The following is an 8,093-nucleotide window of genomic DNA, read 5'->3' on the forward strand; positions in this document are numbered from 1 at the left end:
GGGCCGGATCCGGCCCGCGAGCCGTAGTTTGGGGACCCCTGCTCTAGGGTTTTATGATTACTCATTTATCCTTGAGGACATGAGAAATTAGTGTACAGCTTGTAATGTATCATGTAAATTAGTGCACAGCCTGTAATTAATCATGTCCTCCAGATTAACTTGCTTAATTTCTGTCAGTGTTCGTATTTTGGCAATTGTCTTTGATGAGTTTTTATCTATCCTCTGAAATGGGGTGAAATTGTGTGCAAACCACACCTATAACCCTCAATAATATCCTCGCCGGGTGAAAAATGGAGCGTACCCACTGTAATTTACGTATTTCCGCCTACCTGTGGAGCTGTTTCCGGCTGACAGCGAAGCTCCACCACTTAAACTCTTGCGCTGGAGCTGGCTCGTAAGGCGGAAACAGGATATGCCAAGTGAACGTTGGGCTGAGGTGGGTTTATGTGAGTTTTAGGGCTGATTTTGAAAAAGTGAAGTTTAGCCTGGCAGAATAGAGCGGTGGAGACAAAGTACTTCAACTCCTGTCGCTGTGACAACAGTTGGACTTCTCCTGGTGAGTATACTTTTACTTGGGTTGTGGGGACTCTTACGCTGCTTCCTGGCAAGATAAGGTCGTGCTGTGGCTGTAAAAGCAGAGAACGCAGGTGTGCTAGGAGGAGGACATGGCTGTTGTTCGTTCAGGTGTTAAAGTTTGTGGAACTAAAGTTGGGTTCCTGCTAAGGCCGGACTTGGCTCCCTCCTAAGCGGTATCCTGGCTAAAGTTCCAGCAGCAACAAGTTTCACCTGCTTAATCTATCTCCGTCACACAGAAACGAGTAGTAAAACAACAGTTGATGTGTTCAGACTCATAATTAGCTAGAGATAGCGTCTTTTTGGAACAGAAGATAAAATCTACTTCTCGGTTGTGGGTTATCAGACTCATACTTGCTACAATTGTTTTGCTGAGTTTTAATCCATTCCAACTGTCAAAACGGCCATTTATCGCAGTAAAACAGAATTTTGAATTCCAGCGGAGAAACAAACACAATAGTAAAAGTTTGTCAACTTTGACCTGCAGAGGAAAGCGGAGCTTTAACCGGCTGAATAAGAGTTCCTACCATTGTTGCATAATGACGGAACCGTCTAAGCCCTGTAAGGTGTGTCTTGGCTCATCAGCAGGTGTGTTATTACCACGGCCATGTAGTTCCATACATGTTAGGGAGGAGCAGAGGACTAGAAAGCTTTATTGGGTCACCATTCCAGAGAACTCCATGTTAGGCTTCTCATAAAGGGTTGGTAGAGGATGAGAAGCTAAGTAGCTCTTACAGATCTTAACTCTTATTGTGCTTTTTATTTTAGTTTTATTCTATTCGCTATCTTATGGTTGTTGGTGGTCAATTGTTTTTTTTATTTTTTATTTTTAATGTGCTATGTAATGTTTCAATACTAAAGCAGTTTAGTATTGAGAATTTGCTGAAATGATAACAGGATCGACCTAGCTGCCTTACAGGTTTGTCCTTCCAGTTTCACCTGCTGCAGGCGAACAAAGAACCTTTGTTAGTAGACTGAGTGCTGTTTCAGCTTCATTGTAAGAGCCATTTGAAATTACCTTTCAGGTAAAAAATAATGACAACTACCAGAATGGTGGGCTTGTTTAAGAAATATGTCATGAATATAGGCTTTTTATTTAAACTTGAGACAGTGATGTTTATTTTTACATTGAAAAGGCAGGGGAAATGGTAAACCATCAAAAAGATTGGTTTTTCAAATAGAACAAATACCAGGTCAGTTTGGTAAACCAATAGATTTCTAATATATAAACAATCTATTGTTTGTATGTATATATATAGTTTCCAGTTATTTTGGAGTGGAAAAATCGGGTGCAGAGGTAAAAAAGGTTAAGAATCCGTGGTCCAGGGCAGGGGTCTTCAACTCCAGTCCTTGTTTTCAACACACCTAGATCATATAAGCACACTGGAGAAGTTGAGATTCATTCTCAGAACTGGTGTGGCCTTTAAGTTTTGCAAAATATGTTGAAGATGAAAACAACGATAAACGTGTTATAACAGCATCACAATATTAAAGTCTCTTTGGCATACTAAGCTTAATGAAAACCAGGTTAAGTTTATGAAGAAAACTACATTAAGTTGCAACACACAAGGCCTCCATGCAATTATAACATGAAGTTGAATGATTGTTATAATAATAACAATAAATAGCATTTTGAAACAAACTTACCACCAGTTAGCAACACGTAAGCAGCCTTCATCCCTTTGGGCTCTTTTGGTGACCCACATTTTATCTCATTTATTTTTGCCATTTTAACAAAATAGTAAAATATTGTTAGGGCACCTAATAAGGCATACTTTGTTAGCACAAAGTATCATGTATATAAACACTGAAAGTATTTTACTGAAATAAACTTAGACACTATTTAATACATAACTTGCAAATATTATTGAAATGGATTTATTTTGAGATTTAGTGAGGCTTACTAAAATATACACAGAACCTATTTAAAAATATGATGGAATGTACAACTTCAGGAAAGTGTTTATATATAGAAGTGTGCCGATCGTTTGCGTTTTGTGGCAGAAAATTACCTGGAGAGTGAAGCACGTCAAAATGCATCAACACAACAAATACCACTACATCAAGGCTCAATGCAGGAAAAAAAGGACATCCGGAGCGGCCAGATAGCAGGTAGAGCAGCACACAACTACTAACACTCACCCGGATTAGCATCATGGTCCGAAAGCTAAACAAATAACCCGAAAAATAATTCAAGTCTTCGATCTGGCTGTGTAAGATGCTGGTTCTGCTCTTGCTCTTGGACTGCCGCTATGTGGTACTGGTAGTAATATTTCACAGATGTAGCACCACTCAACCTCCACCAGACAGTGAACTCTCACACCAAACATCTGTTTAAAGTTGCAGTATGCAACTTAAAAAAAAAAAAAAGATTCTAGATATCTATTAAAATATGTTTATTATATCTAAATTTAGGGAATTTATTGCCAGATAATTTTTCCATTTTGCCAGGTAACATAGAATCATTTATACCTAAAGCGAAAAATTAACAGCCATTTCAGGCGTTCGGCAGTGATCGGTGCTCGGCAGAGATCAACCTCATGGTTGATGTGTATCAAATTTGTAATATATTTTTAAAATGTACATTCAAATATATTTTTACAAATACATGCGAAGTGCATTTTTAAAAGGATTATCCAAATTATAATTTTAGTAATGTATTTAATTAGAATTTAAAATATATTTTAGAAAAAATATACTTTTAGAATGTGTACCAGAATAAATTTTTTTAAGAGTATTAGAAGCATGTTTTAAAAAATGTGCTTACATTTTTCATATAATCGTAAGTATATCCACTTAATAACATACTGAAAATGTACTTCAGAAAAATACAGGATATTTAAAATGTACTTAATGTAATACTTTTTCACCAGGGGGCAGCGGTCCAGGATGAAGAAAACTGCTCCACAGCAATGTTTCCCAACCTCAGTCTTCGAATCACACTGCACTGTATGTTTCAGATGTTTCCCTGATTCAGATGATTGCACTTCAGTCAAAGCCTGTTAATCAACCATCAACTGAAATCATATGTGCTGAATCAAGGAAATGCCTATTGTGTGCCCTGAGAATCAGGGTTGGGAAAACACTGCTCCTGAGACTAGCACCAATTTGTTGAAATGAGACAAAAATATATATATATTTTTTTACTCTTCATAGTGTACCAAATAAAGCTAAATGTCTGAAAGAGAACAGAGGTCTGTTGGATTCAGACATCCAGGATAAGAGATGATGCCTTGTTTGACACATGATCAGCTCATCCTGGTTTTATCCATGTCACAAAGACCAGTGTAGTTCAGGTAAATGTGTATCCACACATTTCTTCAACAGGCCATGCTATCAATTCACTCATGCTGCTGTAGGTAAATTAAGTAGGTCATACTTCACACCAAACGAGCAATATTTTGTTGGAGGATCATAACTAATTGAAGCACATCATACTAGAGAATAAAAAACTGCTGCTACAATAGCAAAGTAGCTTATCAATTGAATGCATAATCAGCCTCGCAAAACTTTGCGTTCCCTCGCAAAACTTTTGTGTTCCCTTGTAATATGCTTACTGCAATATTTGCTGGTCTATTTTTTATACAGTTACAAATGTTAATGTAAATTTTCAAATGTATACACATTTAAAGAACTTCTGTGTTTATTCTTAACTCTTTGCTGCAAAAAAACTGATTGAAAACCGATTATTCACTGCATAAATAATGTGTGTATAAATAACGGTCAGACCGGACAAACGGCTCCCTAACGGCCTTTTTTTTTTTTTTTTCAGCTTTTCAGGAACCAGTGAGGCCACAGCTTAAAGGGCTGCGCCTATACTCATAGAATCTGGGGCTACAATACGTAACCAATGTTCTATTTTGCATAGGTTTCGTCCTTTAAGGCTATTGCTAGTGGGTTAACGGTGAAGCAGGATGTAGTCTATGCCTCACTGGGTCCATCCAGACCACCAACATGAAGCATCTGCTCGCATACAAAAAACAGTCTCAGCCTAGAGTGCGTAATTACGCACTCCTGGCCTCCCATACAGCAGAAGGCCAGTGAGGAGAATAGGTTCTGGTCAGAAAGGTTGAGACAAACAGACCTGCTGCTGTGAACAGGAACAACGAATGTTACAAACTGTAACGATGAACAGAACAGGTAACTTATTATACAGCACTTTGGACAACCATGTTGTTCTCAAATGCTTTGTAAATAAACTTGACAAAAATAATTATTCTGTCAGAACTCTGAGGACATAATGGGTCACAGAGAAAGTGGAAACATCACACAGGTAAAACTGATTAAAAGAGCACGGAGATGACCAGGAAGCTGCTGTTCAAATGTCCTCCACAGATATTCCTCCACGCAGAGCTGTGGAGGATGAAATCCCTCTGGTGGAATGAGCTCTCAGATTCTCTGGAGGATCCAATCCAGAAGAAGTGTAAGCCTGTGAGATGGCCTCACACAAGCAGTGAGAAAGACGCTGGGCAGAGAGGACGTCCCACTGAGTTATCTCTGTAATGCATGAACAGACGCTGAGTGACGCAGTGCAGACATGCGCGTCACATAACGAGAGCGCGCGCACAGGGCAGAGAAGATGAGAAACAGCTTCAGATTTATGAGGAGGGGGATAAGAACCCTCCAAAGATATCTCACTTGATCTGAACAAGCTTGTGATGCTTTGAGGAGTAAAAGTAGGGTTGGGACGTAGCACAGCTGAGCTGCCGTCGGCTCGTATTCCGAGACAAGAAGGAGCAACAGAGAGAGCAGAAAAATCGCTCTCTCGTTGCAGACGTAAGGGCCAACAGCAGAGCAGTTTTAAAAGACAGGAACTTCAGAGGAGCCTGGGCTAAAGGCTCAAATGGAGCTTCAACTAGAGCGCGCAGGACCAGTGTTAAATCCCACGGAGGAGCAAGTGGGCGTGACACCTGTCTGCTTCTGCGCACACCTCTCAGAAACCGCTTCATCAGCGGGTGGTTGAAGACCGTTCTGTCACCAAAAACCCTCATGGCAGGAGGAAATAGCTGCAGCATACATTTTAATTGTGCTGAAAGCTAAGTTTCTGTCCATCAGCTACTGGAGAAATGACAGCACTCAGCCTAAAGGACATGAAATGGGCTCCAAGCTCTCTCCCGCGCACCAGCGTTGAAAGGCTGACCATTTCGAAGCATACAACGCTGTGGTAGAAGCGGCTCGTGCGCACTGAATGGTGCGCACCACACCCTGAGGAAGACCGACACTCTCTAGGTGCTCCCGTTAGGCCGCCAGACCCAGAGATGCTGGCCTATTTCTGGGTGGCTCCTGATCGCTCCCCCGGCCTGGGTGAGCGCATCCTCTCTCCATGGCAGCTTCCACGGTCGACCTGACACCAGCTGCTGCAGACTGGGAAACCGGACCGTGTTCTTGCGCTCGGGTGCCAGGATTACCGACAGCTGTACCTCCTGAACTCGGACCAGAAGCCGTGGAATCAATGGAACTGGGGAAAACGCATAAAAGACCACCCCTGGTCATGATGTCCACTCCTCTGTTCAAGACGCTGGGGCAGCCTCGGCTCCAGATGAGTTTAATAGGATGGGGCATGGACTTATTTTGGGGGGCAAAATGAATCGACGTAGCTGAACCTAGACAACAACATCAGTAGCATACAGGCTACTTGTTAACAAGCTTAAGGTGCTGTCTTGATATTAGCTAGTCATCTTTTAGCTAACATCACCTGCATCCAACAGCATTGCTCAACTCAGTCAGTTAGTTGGGGGAAAAACTGTGCAAATATCTTTGCGTTATGCTGGTTTGCTGCCATGAGTCTAGCAGCTCCTGAGCCGCTCTGAACAGCAGCAGCTCTCCGTCGCTGCCGTGTAAACCCAGCACGAGCGTCTTAGCGCTCATGTTGCATTTGAAGGCGACTCTGAAAAACAGGTCACGGCATGTTAACAGCAGGTTAAACAGTTTTAACTGCTGATAAAAGTGACATAGGACACAGATATGGAAAGTGTGAAAGCCCCTACTGTATCAAACTAATATAGGAATCACAGAGAGTTGACCACTCTAAGGTAAAAACAACAAACAGCTTCCAGTTCAGGAGGGGGGCACGGCAGACTCTGTGGGCGGGCAATGTTCCTCAATGCCGCTTGGCCTGCGGTTGGGATGTACACCACTCTGATCAAGAGCAGGTTTTCATGCGCCCAGCACAACAGCTGTCTGGCGATGTTTAACAGCTGAGCGGACTGCACGCCTCCCTGGCGATTTACGTAGGCTGCCACCACTCTGTTGTCCGTGTGGATCAGAACATGTTGACCCTTCAGTAGAGGAGCAAAGTCCTGAGTCACCTCAAGCACCGTGAGGAGCTCCAGCACGTTTATATGAAGAGTCATGTCGTCTGTTCACTGTGCTCCAACCACCTGAGACAGACACGATGGAGAGCGTCCTGTCGGGACGCTCCCCATCTCGACAGGGAAGCGTCTGTGAACACCGATAGGTGTGATGTAGGTCTGCTGAGGGGAACTCACTCTGCCAGAATGCTGGGGCTTCCCCATTGAGTCAGATCGGCTCCCACTGAAGAGGAGGAACAGAGATCATGTGCCTCCTCTTGCGCATAGGATCTATGCGCAGGCGAGCGAACCATCTCTGAAGGTGTCTCATGTGTAACAAGCCCAGCGGAATCACTACGTGAGCCGCTGACATCATCCCCAGCAGCTGCGTGACTGACAGAGCTGCCACTACACTGCAAGGCCTGACATGGCGGAGCTGCGCTGACAGAGCCTCGATTCTTGGCTGTTTCTAATGGGGCTCTCATCATAACCGAGTTCAGCTCCACTCCCAGATAAATGATCATCTGGGACGAAATAGCCAAACTCTTTTCCCAGTTGATGGAAAATCCCAGGATCAGCAGATGTGTTGCCAGCTTCTGGGTCTGAATGGCGACTTCCTCTCTGGACCGAGCCAGTAAAAGCAGGTTGTCCAGATAGAAGAGTGAAAATTGCACCTTTCACCACCAGTTCCTGCAGCTCTGATATGAGAGCGGCGTTCTGCTCCGGGGGTGGTAGAAGCCTCTCCACAATCCCCTTGAAAGGTGGAGGCCTGCCTCCAAACTGCAGCGTGTAATCCCATGATTAGCTGATCCATCCACCTGTCCAGGGGACATGCGCCGCCACTCTGAATAATGTTCTGAAAGCGGGCGTGCATTCATGTGAGGTGCTGTGGTTCACATGAACTATAGCCAAGTCAGAGCTCCTACTGCCATCCCCTGCCTCGGAGATTCTCCGGAGGACTCATGGGGTCCTGAAAGGGCTGGTTGTTATCCTCCGTGCCGCATGACACGGCCGCGTTTATGTCAGGCCGAGGGCGACCCTGTGCAGGGTCGCTGGCTGTCACACCGGGTAAAACTGCAGAGAGATGGAGGAGGGTGGTGGAGCGTAACCTGAAGAGGCTGCAGCAACTGTGGAGGGCAATGGAGGGCCCGGTCAGAGAACCTGATCGCGCAGATTCATGCTTAGAAGGGATACAGGCCACTGGACGTCCTGGCCCCAAACATGTCAGCG

At 43.9% G+C, this 8,093-nt stretch overlaps 1 protein-coding gene across 1 annotated transcript in view; it reads left to right on the forward strand.

The window, feature by feature from the left end:
* The first annotated feature begins 329 nt into the window (after positions 1-329).
* The window catches only part of llgl2 (LLGL scribble cell polarity complex component 2), a 91,878-nt gene continuing 84,114 nt past the window's right edge, over positions 330-8,093 (forward strand). The window contains exon 1 of the mRNA XM_016665877.1: positions 330-556. The gene's annotated coding sequence lies outside the window, so the exon portion shown is untranslated. The remainder of the gene's footprint in view (positions 557-8,093) is intronic.

The sequence above is a fragment of the Poecilia formosa genome, unplaced genomic scaffold (genome assembly GCF_000485575.1).
Source record: "Poecilia formosa unplaced genomic scaffold, Poecilia_formosa-5.1.2 Scaffold629, whole genome shotgun sequence".
Taxonomy (NCBI): domain Eukaryota; kingdom Metazoa; phylum Chordata; class Actinopteri; order Cyprinodontiformes; family Poeciliidae; genus Poecilia; species Poecilia formosa.